Source organism: Malaya genurostris, chromosome 2, assembly GCF_030247185.1.
Source record: "Malaya genurostris strain Urasoe2022 chromosome 2, Malgen_1.1, whole genome shotgun sequence".
NCBI classification, from domain to species: Eukaryota; Metazoa; Arthropoda; class Insecta; order Diptera; family Culicidae; genus Malaya; species Malaya genurostris.
This window is the reverse complement of record NC_080571.1, coordinates 281,595,342-281,613,763: the sequence shown is the minus strand read 5'-3', so window position 1 is coordinate 281,613,763 and position 18,422 is coordinate 281,595,342. Positions and strand designations below refer to the sequence as shown.

Genomic DNA, 18,422 nt, shown 5'->3' with positions numbered 1-18,422 from the left:
ATAGAATCCGAAAGAATCTGTCGAGATTAACTGATGGCAAATACGGCCAATGTTAAGAATGCACAAAATTTATGGGTGCTTTCTGAAAGTTCAACAGGTAATTAGTTTAACTGCGTTCAACTTGCACAAGTTTTCTATGATTTAATCCAGTGAAATTTGATGGCAGAAATCGAGCCAATGGGCGAACCGATTTTTAAGTTCTTCAATCATAAAGATAAAGCAGAAAAAACTTTCTGTAATTGTATTTATATTGGCGGTAAAACCAGACTTTCCTAAAAATCTGTATAAAATCAGATTTTTTTGCCAAATCAGTATAAAATTCAGTAAAGTCTACATATGTATTTTAAAAGCTGCAGAATACTGAAAAATCCGTATGTCTGGAAATCCCGCGCGAATCGTTGCCAAACTCAAGCTTTTTTGCAACCATAGTCATTGCCCAAAGTGCAACTGATTTCATGAATAACTATTTTAACTTTCGATTTCTTCGCGTTTCGCCTTCGGCTCATCAGTGCTTAAATCAATTCAAATTGAACCGCCATCTCCACCTAACAGTTCAATTTGAACCGCATAGCAGACGCATAGTTCACACAATTTATGTGACCCTTTAAGAATATTTCATTAGCTGCAATATCCTATCTGACAACATTTAAGAGGTTTTGATTTGTACAAAAAGGCCAAAAACGAAATGCGAAGATATCAAAACGAAATATGTACTTTTTGTACAGAACAAAAACCCCCCAATTTTTCAAGTTATCTTCAATTTCAAAACCAACAAGAAACAATATTTAAGCGAGGGAAGAACGGTTGAGGCAAGATTCCCCCAACAGCATGATTCTAGCCCGAAAACCGTGTCGTGTAAACTCTACACCAATAGGGTTACTTTTGAAATGAAGAGGAATGAGATCTAATCGCAATGCGATCTAAATGAACAAAAAAAAACCGCACATGTACGCTGTGCACCGTTCCATGATCAGGTCTAATTTTGAATTGACTCCTTATTTGAAAACATTCTACATTCCATAATGATACCATTATTTATTTTGACAATTACTGCTAAACACTCTAATAACAAATAGGACTTACTAGTTCACTAACTGCATACACCGTCTAGCAGATACCAGCATTCACCAGTTTTTTTTTTCGACTGCACTCAGACGCCGAACATTAACGGCAATCGAAAAAAAGGCATCATAAAAATTCATCATTTTTTGCATTCCTCAACAGAACGTTTTCACATTCGTCAGCATTGATTCACTTCGACGTCATTTAATTTTTAGCTTCAACATGAGTTGATTTTGTGGTGACATCGATAGAACAGCGACAGCGTGACCATGCACATTTTGCTTTACCATTTCATTACACGTTTGACGCGTCTATAAGAGAATCTTGCGAAGATGACACTCCCGATTGTCAACTAAGACCGAGTAATTTTCTTTTATCGATCATCACTGCATGCACTTTTGCATTCACGCGCACCTCCGACAGTTTCGCCGTAATGCATTTTTTTTCCACGGACAGCAGCCACAGCTTGAAAAAAAAAACTAACATACATGACACACGATTATGTGCATAAATTTAAGTACGATTATAATTCTCTTCTCTCAATCTGACACATGCGAACTTCGGAACCTTGGGCACTCCACGTGCGCCTGTTACTACTTCGCGTCTTATTTATTATTCATCTACAACCGTTCATTCATGTAATCACATCAAGCGCACTTCATTTCGCCTTTTTTCGCCTTCTCCCACTCGGTAGATTATTTATGCTTCATTTCTCCCGCATTTTTGCGTTTCACCCATTTTTCCACGACGGTTTTATTTTTGCGCGACTCACTGTCACTGTTTGCCGCTGAGGCTGTCTTTCATGAATTTATGATTTATCCACTGCATTACCTACACTTGCTTGCCCTTTTTCAGGCGGTACTCAAGTGGCTTTTTCCACTTATCTCCCCTTTTTTGACAATAATTGCTAACATCAATGGGACTTGCTGCTCTTCGGGGCCGCACAACGGGTTGAGAGCGCGAGAGTTGCATAATTTTACTTCTTGTGCCTCAATGTATGTTGTAGTTGCCGATTACCCGTCGAAGCCTGTTTCGAGCCCACTGGCGTAAACCGCTAGCAACGTGCGTTCAGCCCCCGACTATCGTACGATAAGCCACCGACCAGAACACATGTGAGCGAAAGTTGCATTTACGCCGCCGAAGGACATGTTTTCGCTATCAACCGCTTCACGTACACTATCAATTTTTAATGAACTTTAATTTGAACCGCATATTTTTTATTTGCAATCCTGTTAAAACACTTTAAGCACTGCTCGGTTCGAAAACCAGTTTGGCTCCATGTCCACCTTCAAGCACTCACTCGGAGCTTCTCTGCACTGGTTCATTTGCTTGTTTTGCTCTCCTTAACCAACCAACTTTTCGGTACCACTAAAACTCTATTATCCGTTAAATCGATCGTGAAACGCAAAATTATCGTCTGAAAACACACACACTCATTAGAGACCGCCAGCAATGCACAAACAACTTCCTCGGGCCAAAAGGTCCAGCACAGCACGACGGCACAATTCGATCGTCGTCGAACTTCTAGACTCTGCTTTGCATCTCAAGGTGGCAGGAGGTTGTCACTGTTTATCCTCTGAACTGCATTCGACAACAACAAAAAACTAAAAGTCAAATCCCCATATCGCCATCATCATCATCATCAGCTGAGTAGCAAGCAAAGTCACTGGTAAGCTAACCAGCTAGCTAGCTAGCTAGCTCAAGACCCTATCGAGAAAACAACCTGACTCAATCGGATACCACACAACTGACACACGAGCACGGATTTAAGGGATGAGAGTGCCATGGACCGGTAGGATAGGGGTTGACAGCAGTTTGAAGATCTACAACTATGCACACACTAACGCAGAAGCGGGATGCGAAGGATCCAGTAGAACCGCGGACCGCGTCTAAAGTCGCTGAAAGTGAACCGTTCTGGTTGAATGGTCGAACACAACTGCCTCGCGGTGTCGGCAAATTTAGTGGAAATACCTTACACTTGAACATTCGCCACTCACTTTGTATCTACTGTTACTTTGGCTGGCTGGTTGGCTAGCTGACTGACTATAGCAGGCAGGCAGGCAGGCAGGCCAAGGTTTGAACATGAGAGGACACACTACACCAATCTGAGTCGGTACTAACAGCAGCAGCAGCCGCGGCGAAACAGCTGCTCTATGCGAAACCGATGCTGATGCTGATGGTTTTGGTCGTTCGGCACTCGGCCAGCAACATTGCGTCCCCAGCACGCAGCGGGGTTTTCCGATCGGTTCTCAGCTACGCCGTTGACCAGGTTGAGTTACCAGTTTACATGACCACTATTCGTTCTCGTTTGCTAACGGTGGGTGACCACGAGAAACCGCGAGAACCGGAACTCACTATCGATATAGAGCCGGTAGGTGAGTGCGTTTGGTGAGAGTCTGTTTTGTTTATGCTAATACTGATAGCTTTTCAGCACCTATCAATGAATCTCTGATTGAATGTGAAAATGGAAATAACTCTGTGATACTGGGGGGTGGGAAATTGATTCGAAAATTATCCGTTAACTCTGATTGAAAAATGTTAAAAATTAGAATAGTTTCAAAATCACTCGTATTCAAATGGCAGTAGTCGTGTACTAAAGTTATGGAAAGCTTAGGAGTAACAATAGATACTTTAAACCTAATCCATTTCGAATATCATATTAGTATGTTGGTTTTCATTAGTTAATCTAAACACTGTTTTTATCAAGCGATTTGCTATTATAAATTACATGAAATAAAATACATTTATTTTGTACATGATCATATAACTATTTCAGGTTTGTTTGTATTAGTTCATCACTTTTATTCAATATAGTATAGCTGGCTATTGGTTGAAATCATGGATGAGAAAGGAGTCTAACATAAAATATAATTTAAATTGGAACTCCAATGGACTTGATGAAATCCCAAGTAGCAAATGTAACTTATTGAACTTTCAAGATGTTTTACAATTGATTTAGAAATGTTATTTATGTTAGATATGTTTAGAAATATATATTAAAATTGGTTGTGCAACTTATCACTGTTAAGTTTCACAATACTACCGAAAAATCACTGTAGAACAACTTTAAGTACATCTAAAACAATTGTGCAGTAAATCACCAACTTGTTAATGTTTTACTAAAAGCTCTACAAAAAATTTCACATCGTCATGTAAAACGGGAGTAACTGTAACAATTGTGCAACTTATCAAAAACTTTCCAAACGGCTGTCATAATTGTACCGGGCACAATATACGTCGAAATTGCTATAAATCTCTTGTGGAAGAAAAATTAGTGAAATGATTGATGCTCTCCGCATGGCAAAAAATGCTAAGCAGACATTATTTTCTACAGTTTTAGATAAACATTGATATAAAATTCAAAACTTGCAAAAAAGTTCTGCAAGATGTTTGAATTGAACGCAAAACTTGCAGATATGAGATTATTATCATAAAAGTTGCCGGAATACAGCGTTACATACGCAATGAAAACAAAAATCAATCAAATAATTTGTATTCGGTTTTCATCTCTCGAAAAAAATAATAAGCAGACCTGACATCACTTTTCAAAGATATTGAACGAAAAGTTAATTTCATCATAGTTATTCCCATAGTTATATATTACCGCTTGTGCAACTTGTTTTTGCAACTCCAGCACACGGACTTGCCAAAATAATACCTACAGTTCGTATCACAAAAGTCGGACCTTCTAAGATAAATGACTATACGGTATTGTATTGTATTCAACTAGAAGATTTAATCTGATAAAAAACAAAACGTAGAGAATTTCTTTCCGAAATATTAACATGTTAATGTTTCCTGTTATTTAGATAATATATGTCATTACGTTGGGTGAACCATTTTCTATTCAACTCACTGTTACAATCGATGCCATATTGGAATATATTCAAGAAAAAATCATTTCGAGATTTTTCAGGTTTATTTACACATTAGTTTGATCAAAATCGTCTGAGAATTTGAAGAATGCTTGAATACACTTATTTTAAACACCATTCCGAAGATTCTCAGTTGTATCGAAAATCAAATGTGAAACTTATGTTTTAGAAATTATGTATGTTATGTTTTTGTAAACGTCATTCCATTTCTTGTTTACATTACGTAGTAGATTGCACTAGTTTCACAATTGTTTTTTCGCTGATTTTATTACTGCCTTATTGATGGGATCGACGCATGAGTTTTTGTATCAGTTGCACAATCGTTGTGAATAAATGTTCGTAATAACGGATGAACTTGAAAGTATGTTGCACAACACAAAAAAACTGCGTTTTTTCTATAACACAACAGTTACTAGAATAGTGATATAAACTAACTTGATAAATTGCACAATCGGTAGAAATATACAGGACAGCAACTTAACATGCTACTTGGGATGATAAAGGAGTTTCATGTAAGAAAGGTCACGACAAGCAAGAATATCTCGAACTGGGACATTGGGTGGTCTACCTTGGGTACGCAAGGAATTTATTAGTTGAGATCTGACATCACGATACTCCACGCATGTCCAAACGGCATGATCAATATCGCGGTAACCTTCGCCACAAGCACAATGATTAGTCTCGGAAAGTCCAATTCGAAGGAGATGTGCATCTAACGTGTTGTGATTGGACATGAGTCTGGACATCACACGAATGAAATTCCTACTCACATCCAGTCCCCTGAACGATGCCTTTGTCGATATTTAAGGAATAATTGAGTGCGAACCAGATAATCCTTATCCCAAGAAGCTTGTCAGTTGGCAAGTGTTTTTTGGCGAGACGCGCTATAGAATTCGTTGAAAGCAATCGGTCTCTTATAAATTTCACCCTCAATAGCACCAAGTTTGGCTAAAATATCGGCTCTTTCATTGCCTGGAATGGAGCAATGAGCCGGGACGCAAACTATTGTGATTTGATAATTATTATTCAATATGTCGTTCAGGCACTGTTTTATTTTGCCCAAGGTTCATTTTTTCCAGCAGCGTTTGAGCGAATGACTTCAATTGCACTCAGACTAACTGTGAAGAGAAAATAATGGTTTGGAGATAATGTAACGATTACACTCAAGCTATAATAAACTTCTGCTAACTCTGCTATATAGACATCAGATGCAAGTTCTTGAAGCCTAAATGAAGCCGAAACAATATTGTTGAATATATCAAACCCAGTAGCCTCTTCAATTCGTGATCCGTCCGTGTAAAACATTTTCTTAGAGTCAATATGCCTGAACTTACTTATAAATATTTTTAGGATTTCCATCGAGGGTAGGTGTTCCGGGATTCCACACACTTCGCGCTGCATGAATGTGTCGAAAAATAAAGTTGTGTCAGGGACATTTAGGAGGCTGACACGGATAGGAGTATACCTTGAAGGGTCAATTTCCTGTGACATATGGTTAAAATATTCTGTCATGAATCTTGTTTGAGATTGAAGCTCAACTTGCCTTTCGAAGTTAATAATAACCAGGGGATTCAGTACCTCACATTTTATTAGCGGTCGCGTTGAAAGCTCCCAAAAACGATCTTTCAATGGAAGAACTCCCGCCAGAACTTCAGAACTCATTGTATGTGTCGAATGCATGCAGCCTAAAGCAATTCGCAAACAACGATACTGAATTCGCTCCAGTTTGATAATATGAGAGTTTGCAGAGGAACGAAAGCAAACGCATCCATATTCCATCACTGAAAGTATCGTTGTCTGATACAATTTTATTAGATCTTCCGGATGAGCACACCACCAAGATCCTGTTATTGTTATCAGATACCTAATGTGTCCTCCCCACGTGCATTTGTAATCGAACAACACCCCGAGGTATTTGAAAGTCAAAACCTGTTGGATCATTCTTCCCATCATATGAAGCTGAAGCTGCGCGGGATCATGCTTTCTTGAAAAGACGACCAGCTCTGTTTTCTCCGCAGAGAATTCGATACCTAGATGAACAGCCCAAACGGACAAGTTATTTAAGGTACCTGCAATGGTTTCTGCAGATCAATAGCTTTGGGTCCAGTAACTGAAACTACGCCATCATCTGCCAATTGTCTTAGTGTACATGGAGTTACTAGACAGCTGTCAATGTCATTCACGTAAAAATTATAAAGGAGCGCTGGAAGTCCATTATTTAAAAGATATTTTTTTATGCTGGCCTATTTGCGTACAAGCTTTACGTGGCCGATTGAGCCGATTTTTTAAATAAATTTATTTTTGAGTTGGATCTCGTTGTCACCCTTTTTCTAGGGGGAGAGGAGCTTCCATTTCCCTCCTGCGAGGATTGAGGGGCACTTCGTTCGTGGTTCGTCTCGTCATCCATTGCCACATCGATGGTATTGTTGTTGGTTTCATTGCTAGTTGCTGGAGATGAGCCTTGTTGTACATTGTTTGCAGTTGCTGGTTGGTTGGATGGTAAGTTGTTCACTGCAGCTAATGCACTTTGTTCTCTAGGGGATACGTTGGATGGTTTCGTTGAAGGGGATGCTTCACTGTTGTTGGTGACTGTCACAGGTGTACTGGGGTTGCTCTGGGTTGGTGTGACGGAAGCACTGTTGTCCTTTGGTGTAGTTGTCTCCTTGTTCAGTTTATCACATGGCTTACCGTAGTGAACAACTTTTTGACAATACTGACATGTGGCCATCTGATTGTCATAGGTAACAAGTGATTTGCACGGAATTCTTGTATCTTGACCGAAAATCGCATAAGAAGGTATAGGCTTCTTCAAGTGTATGCGTAATACACGTACGCCATTTAGAATACCGGGGAAAAAATTCTTCCACTTTTCTTTTTCGATAGAGAGAATCTCTCCGTATTGGGACATAGTTTTGCGAATATAATAATCGGTGACGCTCGAGTGAAGATCATGCACACGCACTTCTATAGCACTATCATCCATATATACTGGAATGTTGTACCTAATGTTCTCGTGTTCAACATAGTGCACATTGTTATTGTCTTTTGCGAATTGAATTGCATCTAACTCTTTATAAAACTGGATGTAAACAACATTATTCGTCTTATTGCATTGAAGTAAATGCACACGTTTAATGTCCAGCTGCATTTGCTTCTTAAGCAAACCTTCAAGTTCTCGTATCGAAGGTCGAATTTTGCACTGCCTGAAGTCAACAACAATTGTATTCTTTCGTGTCGGCGGTAGCTTTTGTTCGTTTGGTTCACTCATTTTCGAGGTCTATTGTTCACTACACAATACTGTACTTGGTTTCTTCTGTTTCCAACGTAAGTGGTTTTGTTTATCGACTGACTTGGGTGAGATGTAAAACCGAACTGCTGGAAGTCCATGTTGGTGGAGATTGTCTGAAAGAACATCAATGGAAACTGAATCAAATGCTCCTTTAATGTCTAAAAATACAGATGCCATTTGTTACTTTTGAGCGAAGGCAATTTGGATGTCAGACGAAAGTAATGCAAGGCAATCATTCGTCCCTTTATTTCTTCGGAAGCCAAACTAAGTATCTGACAAGAAACATATATTGAATAAAGGTATTTAGAAAGTAGGGGAGACCGGGGCTAGACCGGACAGCTTAAATATCTTCTAAACCAGCAATCACTTCGATCCATGGATAGACGCGCTTCCATGTGACAGACAGACGTCAGTTAGCTGTATGACGCTGAGTCTATATTCCAAGGAGGTCACGCGTTCATATACTGATTTCTTTTTTTTCCAGAGAATTCTTGGATGTTCTCGATCTTAACTAGATTCTAAAAAAACCCTTCTTAATCCACCTAGTGGTGCGATAATGCCTTTCTCTTCTTTCATAACAGTCTCATGAAAATATGTTTCATACTTTTATTAAATAATTTTGGATACTAATTTTGACACCAATTGATTCAGATTGATTCGAGTAGGTCACAAAAGCATGCTTCAGAGTTTATGTCACACAGTCAGCATCATTTTTCCAAACTAGTGCTTGACATTTGCGTTGCCTATTTGTATAAGAACAGTGATGCTAATCTAAAAAAAAAAGCCTTCTTAGTCCACTTAGTGGGATTTTCATATATCTTGAAAAATCACCATAGGGGGGAGTACATGAAATTTTCGAAATCGAAAAAAAATTTTTGATGCCAAACGGCTTAGAATTGCATGAAACGTCAAAATATAGTGTCATCTCGAAAAAAAAATTTTTTGAAAATATCGACTTTTTGGGACTTAGAAAAAATATGAAAATTTTTCTAAGTCCCAGAAAGTTGATTTTTTCAAAAAAATTTTTTTTTGAGATGACACTAAATTTCGATGTTTTATGCAGTTTTAAGAGTTTTGGCATCAAAAAAAATTTTCGATTTTGGAAATTTCATGTACTCCCCCCTATGGTGCTTTTTCAAGATCGATAATTGTCAAACCTTTACCACCGGGCAGCACCCCTTAAGCATGTCCGATTTAGGTCAAATTTTGCATGAAGGCTTTTTTCGAGGTGCTTAAACTTTTGAGCACTAGAACTTTACGAAAATAGAGTTGATCCCAAAATTTTGGCACCCTTATATATACAAGAGCGGTAAAAATCAACGTGTTTTGTCGGTTACGTCACTTATACCATCATATATCTGGAACCAAAAGTCACAACCATTTGATCTTCGAACTTGATCAACGGCCCGACAGTAGCTTTCAAACGAGCCCAAGTTTGTTAAAATCGGATCAGCCATCTCTGAGAAAATTGAGCGCGTTCAAATACAACGCTTTTTGTCGGTTACGTCACTTATACAATCATATCTCCGGAACCAAAAGTCACAACCATTTGATCTTCGAACTTGATCAATGGCCCGCCAGTAGCTTTCAAACGAGTCCAAGTTTGTTCAAATCGGTTCAGCCATCTCTGAGAAAATTGAGCGCGTTCAAATACAACGCTTTTTGTCGGTTACGTCACTTATACAATCATATCTCCGGAACCAAAAGTCACAGCCATTTTATCTTCGAACTTGATCAATGCCCCGATAGTAGCTTTCAAACGAGCCCAAGTTTGTTAAAATCGGTTGAGCCATCTCTGAGAAAATTGAGCGCGTTCAAATATCTTCGAAAAGTGCACACACATACACACATACACACATACACACACACACACACACACACACACAGACATTTTCCGATCTCGTCGAGCTGAGTCGAATGGTATATAACACTATGGGTCTCCGAGGCTCCGTTCGAAAGTCGGTTTTTCCAGCAATTCTAATACCTTTCTATAGAGAAAGGCAAAAAACAAACAATTCCGTAAGCTACATTTCATAAAATTCAATTCACTAAAGCAATGTTGGATTGTCTAGTATACGTATAAATAAAAATTTCCTTCATCATGCAAAAACTTTTTTGCACTTAACATTAGAAAGTTTATAGTGAGTTCAACGTGTGTCGAAGTATTGAAAATCAGTAATATTTTTAAAATGTGTGTTGCAAATGTATCAGGAAAAGATTATTTTGAGAAACACAGACTCTCGATGAAAGAAGAAATCATTTGAATCAGTTCTATATTCAGCTATCATATACCCATATAACCCATAGGCAGCAAAATAGACAAAAAAAAATCTCAAATCAGTTTCGGCGACATTGCAGAATAGGAAAAGGATAGATTTTGTAGTGCAGTGTGTATATTTTTTTTTATTCAATTATATAATTTATTAAGGCACACTGCTTAAGCTCTAAGATGCCAAGGGCTTTGCAGTGTGTATATGTTTTCGTTTCATTTTGTTTTCATACATATAGGACTGAATGCTGAGGCTGCCAAGTACAGTGAAGCATGCTTGATTCTTCTGGTCAATTGGACTTTTTCTTCATGTGTTTTCATATGCAGGGTAGTTTAATTGGCAAAACAATTTTCCCGGTTAGGAATTAGCTACGGGTTCGGGTCTCGTCTCTGCGGTAACATTTTCATGGTTCTGATAACATGTCATTTTGCGAATCTGTTTTCCCCATTAGATCAGAACAAATTGGCTCAAATGGCATCAAATTTAAAATTAACTCAAGACGGCTCTACACCTTAACAAAGACTAATACACAAATCGGTACTATATAACTATTTGATTACCATTAGTACATCGTACGCCCTATTTTGTTCACTATACGGGATCTAAATACTAAATATAAACTAGTAAATTCAATAACCCTATACGCATATGGAAATTTTGTTGCCTTTCCCGTATAGAAAGGCATAGAAATCATGGGGAAACCCGACTTTGAATAGAGGCTCTTAGGGCTGAGTGTCATATAGCATTCGAATCAGTTCATTGAGTTAAAAACGTGATTAATCAACCTAGCAGTGAGATGATACCTTTTTATCAATCCGCATATGTTTTTTGCATGGATATTCTTAGGTGTTTTAGTTCTCATGACATTATTTTAATCATCGTCGTTTTAAACGACAAATTGAGATTTTAATCACTCATTACCCTGTAATGTCAAAACTGCAAATCGTATCGAATTTCAATCTTAACGTGTGACATTCGATTGAACATTCCATGAGATGTCGAAGTAAGTTCCACTTTAAAGTTTTCCGTCATTATTTATGGTACTTCCAGAGCTGATATTCAGGAACTAGCATAACCCAAAATGATTCGAATGGCCATAAATTAATACGCCAAACAATTTACATCTTCTATATCGGTATGAATTTTAAAACTCATCATCCTGTAATTCCAGAATCGGATAAAATTCACCAATTTTGTATGGGACCTTAAGTCCTTTAATTTGAATTTTTGTTTTTGTAGTTCGATTTGGGCTTTTTTGAGAAAATGATTGAGCTTTGAGAAACGATTCGATACTGGAACCGGAATTGTAAAATCGGTGTAGCCGAAATCAGTTAAATTCACCTGAGCAGTGTGTAGACATCTTTGAGAAATTGTAGTGCGCATTAAAATTTGGGGGGCATTCCGAATCCAAAAACGAATACCGCTTAAACTGAAATAAATTTATTTGGTAAACGACTTTCCAAATCTGCAAAACCAATAAACCTGATTATTTATGTGAAACGGACCTTTTTATGCTAATCACCCTGTATCTCCTAAACCAGAATCGGATCTGACTGAAAAGTAAGATGTTTTAAAAGATTTTAAGACCTCTCATTTGAATCATAGATGATTCTTAGATTTCTTTTAAATCTTAGATCGGATCAGCCATCTACCAGAATAATGAATTGCATTATTTTAATTTTGTTTCACATATCATCTTGTGGTTCCGCAATCAGAAGTCGGATCTAAACGTAATTCAGGAACCTTGTTTGGGAGCATGCGACTTTTCATATGAGTCTGAGTTTGTAGAAAACGGTTTAGCCATCTCCGAGAAAATTGAGTGAAGTTATTTGTCACACACGCATTTGCTGATCTCGACGAACTGAGTCGTATGGTATATGGAAGTTATGTTTTTTACATCATTTATTGCTGTAAGTAGTTTAAATCAATATAATTATGGAATTACTTTCAACTCGAAAATGCTGATATCATCTGGTTTACATATGCCATATTCGAATTATGTTGCCAAAAACGAACCGTGCTAAAATCGGTCCGAGGCAAAATGTCATAAAAAAGTTGCTGTACACAGTCTTTTTGGAACTTAGAAACAATTGTATGTAACAGTATAAAATATCGCGTTTCACGTTGCTCCCAAGCATTGCTTTATCATATAGCGCTCAAAACTCCTACTGCTAGAATAGGGGGAAAAGTCGCTTATACAAAAATGTCGATATTTCCGTTGAAAATGGATGGATTTTAACAATCTATGGCTTGTTGGATAGCTATTACCTTGTGGAATCTAAGTATAGAAACATATTCTGTTTTCAAGGTCAAGTGTGACAGATACTGTAAAAAACTAAAAATTTTGACATAAAACTTCGTATAACTCAAAAAGTAAACATCTGATCTCAAAACCATTCAATAGCGTTCTGGGTGACGGGGAGACTGTTTTTTGTCATCTTCCTGGTAATTCGTGAATACCTTACCAGTAGAATTAACTGCCCACCTAGAAAATATCCTGTACATTTAGGTCTTATATGAGCGTCAAAAATAACTCAATTTTACAGTATATATATATATATATATATATATATATATATATATATATATATATATATATATATATATATATATATATATATATATATATATATATATATATATATATATATATATATATATATATATATATATATATATATATATATATATATCTTATATTTAACGCATTTTGACATAGTGTGTGAGATTTTTTCGCAAAGGTTTATTAAAAACCGAAAGTACCCAACTAACCAAAAGTTCGGATAAAAGGGACTGATTTGGCTTAAGAGACTTTCAATGTTCATCAGATCAGATCAGATTTTTTTCGAATTCCTGGCTTAACTGAACTATTTAGGGGTTTTTGGTTTCTACGTAAAGTTAATATTTAGTTTCGATTTCTTCGCGTTTCGCCTTCGACTCATCAGTGCTTAAAGCAGTTTAAATTTATTTATTTATTTATCTCTTATTGGGTTGATCGGACATATGTCTAAATGAACCGCCATCTCCACTTAACAGTACTGTACTTTACGTACAAACCAAAAACCCCTAAATGTTCAAATTCTGCGGCGATCAGTAGTCGGTCGTCACTTGTTTTCGTCCGAGACGTCAGATAGGAAATGGCACCTAGTGTCATATACTTAAAGAGTCGCATAAATAGTATGGACTTTGCGTCTGCTTAGCGGTTTAAATTGAAGGCGAAACGCGAAGAAATCGTTAACTGAATTATTTCACTGGCCATTTCGATGACGATTTTGTGATCTACTGAAAATGAAAAACGATTCAAATTGAACTGCTAGGCGGAGATGGTAGCTCAATTTGAATTGCTTTAAACACTGATGAGCCGAAGGTGAAACGTGACGAAACCGAAACGAAATATGTACTTATTGTAGAAATCAAAAACCTCTTAATATTCATTTCAATTGACCAAAGTTCCACCACCATTGTAGCCAATGCAACCACTCTGAACGACATGTCAAACATCATTAGTAATAGGAACTAGTCACCAACCGGCTGTTAGTTCCCCCACAAGCTCGGTTCGTATGGTTGCACATGCGTATCGAATCTCATTCGTAACTCACGAGCACTCTCGCCGTTAATCAATCCAACGTACGTCCGCTCTCGGATGTTATACATTTTAGTAAGGGGTCTCGTAAGCTTCCCCGGCAAATGATGACGGCGGGACGAGTGTGGGGCGATCGAGAGGCCGAGGAATCACATCGGCAGCAGTGGGCATTGTTTTTCCACCCGTTCATTCATGTTTACCCACCACAGCGAAGGATGCTGCGCGCTATCGCATCGGAAGCTCATCGTGCCAGCCAAGCTGGTGGCGCGACATTTGTTGGCGCCATTCCATTCACAGCATGCCAAATACATGTCACACCGTTGCTTGTTGTGAGGACACTCGTTGTGGTGGTGACTGGTACTCGTTGGTACGTGCTATCCTCACCAGAAAATGCACGCGTCATGTTAGTGTTTGTTGCTGGTTTTTATCAATGATGTGCACTGTTTATTCCACGGTGACAGGGAAGTTGACTAAAAGCGTTGGGTGATCTAAACTCTTTACAATTGCACTTATTTGACATGGGATGCAGTTGACATATTGTAATTTGAAATTAAATGTATACAGCAACGTATGACCCAGTTTACTAAGTTCGAATAAAGAGGATGTGTGTTATACGTCATAGTATGCAAATTAATTGTATCACGTTACTCGAATGCTAAACTGCAGTTGAAAGTTGATGATGAGTTATGTGCGGAGGATGTCTGGATGAAAAAATCAGTGGTGCTGAAAAAAAATCGGTTTAGAAAAGTATGAAACCACGAAAAAAGGAATTGCTAATGTAGGCGAAGCTTACGCATGGTAGATTGACTCTAATACTTTGAGTGTTGTCAAATTCCACACTGAAATAAAGTATCAAAATTTTGAGTTTGAGAATTCGATAGCCGGATGTTGCAAAAACGTCGAGAAGAGTAGCCATCTGTTACAAACTTCATCAAACAGCATCAAAAAAATGTCGTCTACAACCGTGTATCGAACTAAAAATTTACCAAATCTGTAGTCTAACAAGAATTTGTTGACTCTGATTCGTGATGAAATCTACATCAAGATCTTCACATTTTAAAAAACTTTGAGCTGTCGATTGTCGTAAAGAAATATCTCGAGTGGCGAGTCATCTCGAACAATGGCTTGAAGCGCGACATTCAAATCGCTACCGAAATCTTCAACGAGTACTTTCGGTTTTTTAAGCCGTACTAGTGTTCGAAGACATGAACTCTCCCAAGCCGCCATGGCTCCGTAAACTGGCGTTCTCGGACTAGAAGGGCTTACAAAACATGATGGAACAAACAAGATGAAATAATCGAAAGGCCTGGATTATATTCGCCTTTGCTAACAAGAAGCATGAGTAAATATTTTTTCTGTATTTTTAGGTATAAATTAAACTTGAAATATGGACATGATTTGAAGTTTTGAAAAAACATTTGAACTATTTGATTATTTATTGATCGTAAAGGGTGAAGTTTTTATCTGTTCACTCTTATTTTCTTTGACCCTGGGTTGGATTTAGCAATGTTTTTTTGGAAAGTTGCCCACATTTCTATATAAAAGTGCCATGAACACATTTGCTGCTAGCCTGACGATCCCCACAGTTTGCAATTCATTGCCCATCTATGTATTGACAATTTTGAGTTCACTGCCCACTGGTAAGCTGTAGAGACGTTAAGTTGCTGTCCTGTATTTTTTCGAGTAGCACGTTAAGTTGCTGTCCTGTATTTTTCTACTGATTGTGCAATTTATCAAATAAGTTTATATTACTATTCTAGTAACTGTTGTGTTATGGAAAAAGTGCAATTTTTCTTTGTTGTGCAACATATCTTTAAGTTCTTCCGTTGTTACGAACATATATTCACAATTATTGTGCAACTGATACAAAAACTCATGCATCGATCCCATTACAAATGCTGCAAATGCTCATGGAAACTACTACGTAATGTAAACAAGAATTGAATTGATGTTTACAAAAAAATAGCGAACATAATCTAATGAATAAGTTTCACATTTGATTTTCAAAACAACTGCTGGTAACACAAACATGGAACTTTGAAAATATTCTGCACATAAATAAATGGTAATACTACATATTGTAGAATTGATCTTTTATATTTTAGTAAATAGAAAATCGACAACGAACTGCATTTTTATGGTGCAACATGTCTTCATACACCTGAAATTTTCTTGCGCCTTTGAATGTACGTGTTTTGATGATTGCACATCAGTTTATATGGAAATAACAATCTATTCTTTTCAATGAATATGATCGGAATAGTGTTCAAAATATGTATAAGAAAGCTATCAAACATTCATACACCTTTTCAGACGATTTGCAGCTGTGGCAAAAAAACGAAAGTTTTCGTTACAAATAAGACAATGACATCGGAACTATACAAAAACGAGTGTCTCCAAAAACGAATTTTGCCGTTCATTCGATCCCACGACCATCCTGTAATGTTTTGGCCAGATTTGGCAAGCTGTCATTACAGCAAAGTCGTTCACCCAACTGCCCCCAGTTCCGCTCTATTGAGAAATACTGGGCAATCATGAAGAGGAGACTCAAGGCAAAGGGAAAGGTTGTCAAAAACATCAATCAGATGACGACCTGGTGGAATAAGGTAGCTAAAACTATCCGTATTTTTTCTAATTTTATCCGTATTTTTTCTTAAAAGTATAAAGAAAACGCTACATTTGTATAAAAAAGATCTTGAATTCAATAATAAATAACTGAAATACAGGCATTTGTCTTTGTTTCAATTCTATCTGAAGCAAGCTTTAGAGTTTCAGAACATTTGTCAACGATTCGATACTGTTTGTTTCAGAGACTTATTAAATAAAAGTGGCAAGTTGTGAAGTGTAAAGATGCTTATTTGAGATGTGTTCCTCGATTTTGTTTAAGCTTGTTTGTAAACAATACCGCTGAACTGTCAAGGATGAATTCTTGTTCATTTGTGACGTCATCATAAAAAATCTTATTAGATTTTTTATGGTGTCGTCACGAATGAACAAGCATTCATCCTTGACAGTTCAGCGGTACTGTTTACAAACAAGCTTAAACAAAAATCTAAGAACACATCTTAAACAATCATTTTTACACTTTGCAACTAGTCACTTTTATTTCATAAATCTCAAAAACAAACCGTATCCAATCGTGAACAAATGTTTTAAAACTCTATTTAGGTGATATGGACCGTAAATGGTCTCATCCAAATTGTTAACAGACAAACAAAAAAATCTCTGTTTACTTACAGTACTACTGAACTGTCAAAATGTGTTCATTCGATTGAGGTTAGCAGTGACGGTAAAAAACCTAATTAGGTTTTGCACGAACATGACATAACCTCACAAAAATGAACAGAATGAACTTTTTTTGACAGTCGACGTGTACTTGTTTACAGTTTAAAAGTTCATCGTTCGAATGTATAATTTGCAAGTCGCCTCATACTCAACAGATTCATACATATATCGCTCCTTGATGCTGGAAACACATTCAGGGCAATCTTTTTAGTTATTTTCACAATGGAATACGTTGTTAACAGGCACTTTTTCGTAATTTTTTTCAATTTTTAACTTGCAGTCGCAAAACAAAACAAGTACACGGCAACTGTCAAAGATGAACTTGATTCATCGGCAGTTCATTTGTGTCGTAATCGTGCAAAACCTAATAACCTCACAAAATCAACAGAATGAACTTTTTTGACAGCCACCGTGTGTACACGGAACCGCAAATCAACCTAATTTTAAATACATTCCACCCAATTTGGGGGTTTCGTTCAATAAACTAATTTTAGGTAAAGTGGCTCTAGGTAGTTTTCGTAAGACACGTGCAAAAAAATACTTAAAGATGAGTTATATTTACTCTACAGCTGAGTCGTATTGACTCAATTTCAAGTTAATACGGTTTACTTAATTTTAGCTTATTGAACGAAACTCTCGCTGTTGGGTGGTTTTGCTCTTTGTATTTTGACAACAATTGAAGGAGAGAATGAAAGGAAGTACTCAAAATTAAGTAAAAAGAAGTCAAATAATAGGTAGTTTTTATATTCCGTGTATGTTTACAGTTTAAAAGTTCATCAGAGGTTCATCGTTTGAATTTAAAAATTGCAAGTCGCCTCACACTAAACAGATTTATACAAATATCGCTCCTTGATGCTGGAAACGCATACAGGGCAATCTTTTTAGTTCTTTTCACTGTGGACACGTTTTTAACAGGCACTTTTCAATTTTTAATTTGCAATCGCCAAACAAAATAAACCACCGACAGCTGTCAAAGATGGACTTGATTCATCGACAGTTCATTTGTGTCATCATCGTGTAAAACCTAATAGATGTGCTATTTATAAAGCAGGCCAGTT

At 37.2% G+C, this 18,422-nt stretch overlaps 1 protein-coding gene across 1 annotated transcript in view; it reads right to left on the bottom strand.

Moving 5' to 3' along the window:
* The window catches only part of LOC131430309 (follicle-stimulating hormone receptor), a 406,919-nt gene extending 403,796 nt beyond the window's left edge, over positions 1-3,123 (bottom strand). The window contains exon 1 of the mRNA XM_058595180.1: positions 1,084-3,123. The gene's annotated coding sequence lies outside the window, so the exon portion shown is untranslated. The remainder of the gene's footprint in view (positions 1-1,083) is intronic.
* Between the last annotated feature and the right edge of the window lie 15,299 nt (positions 3,124-18,422).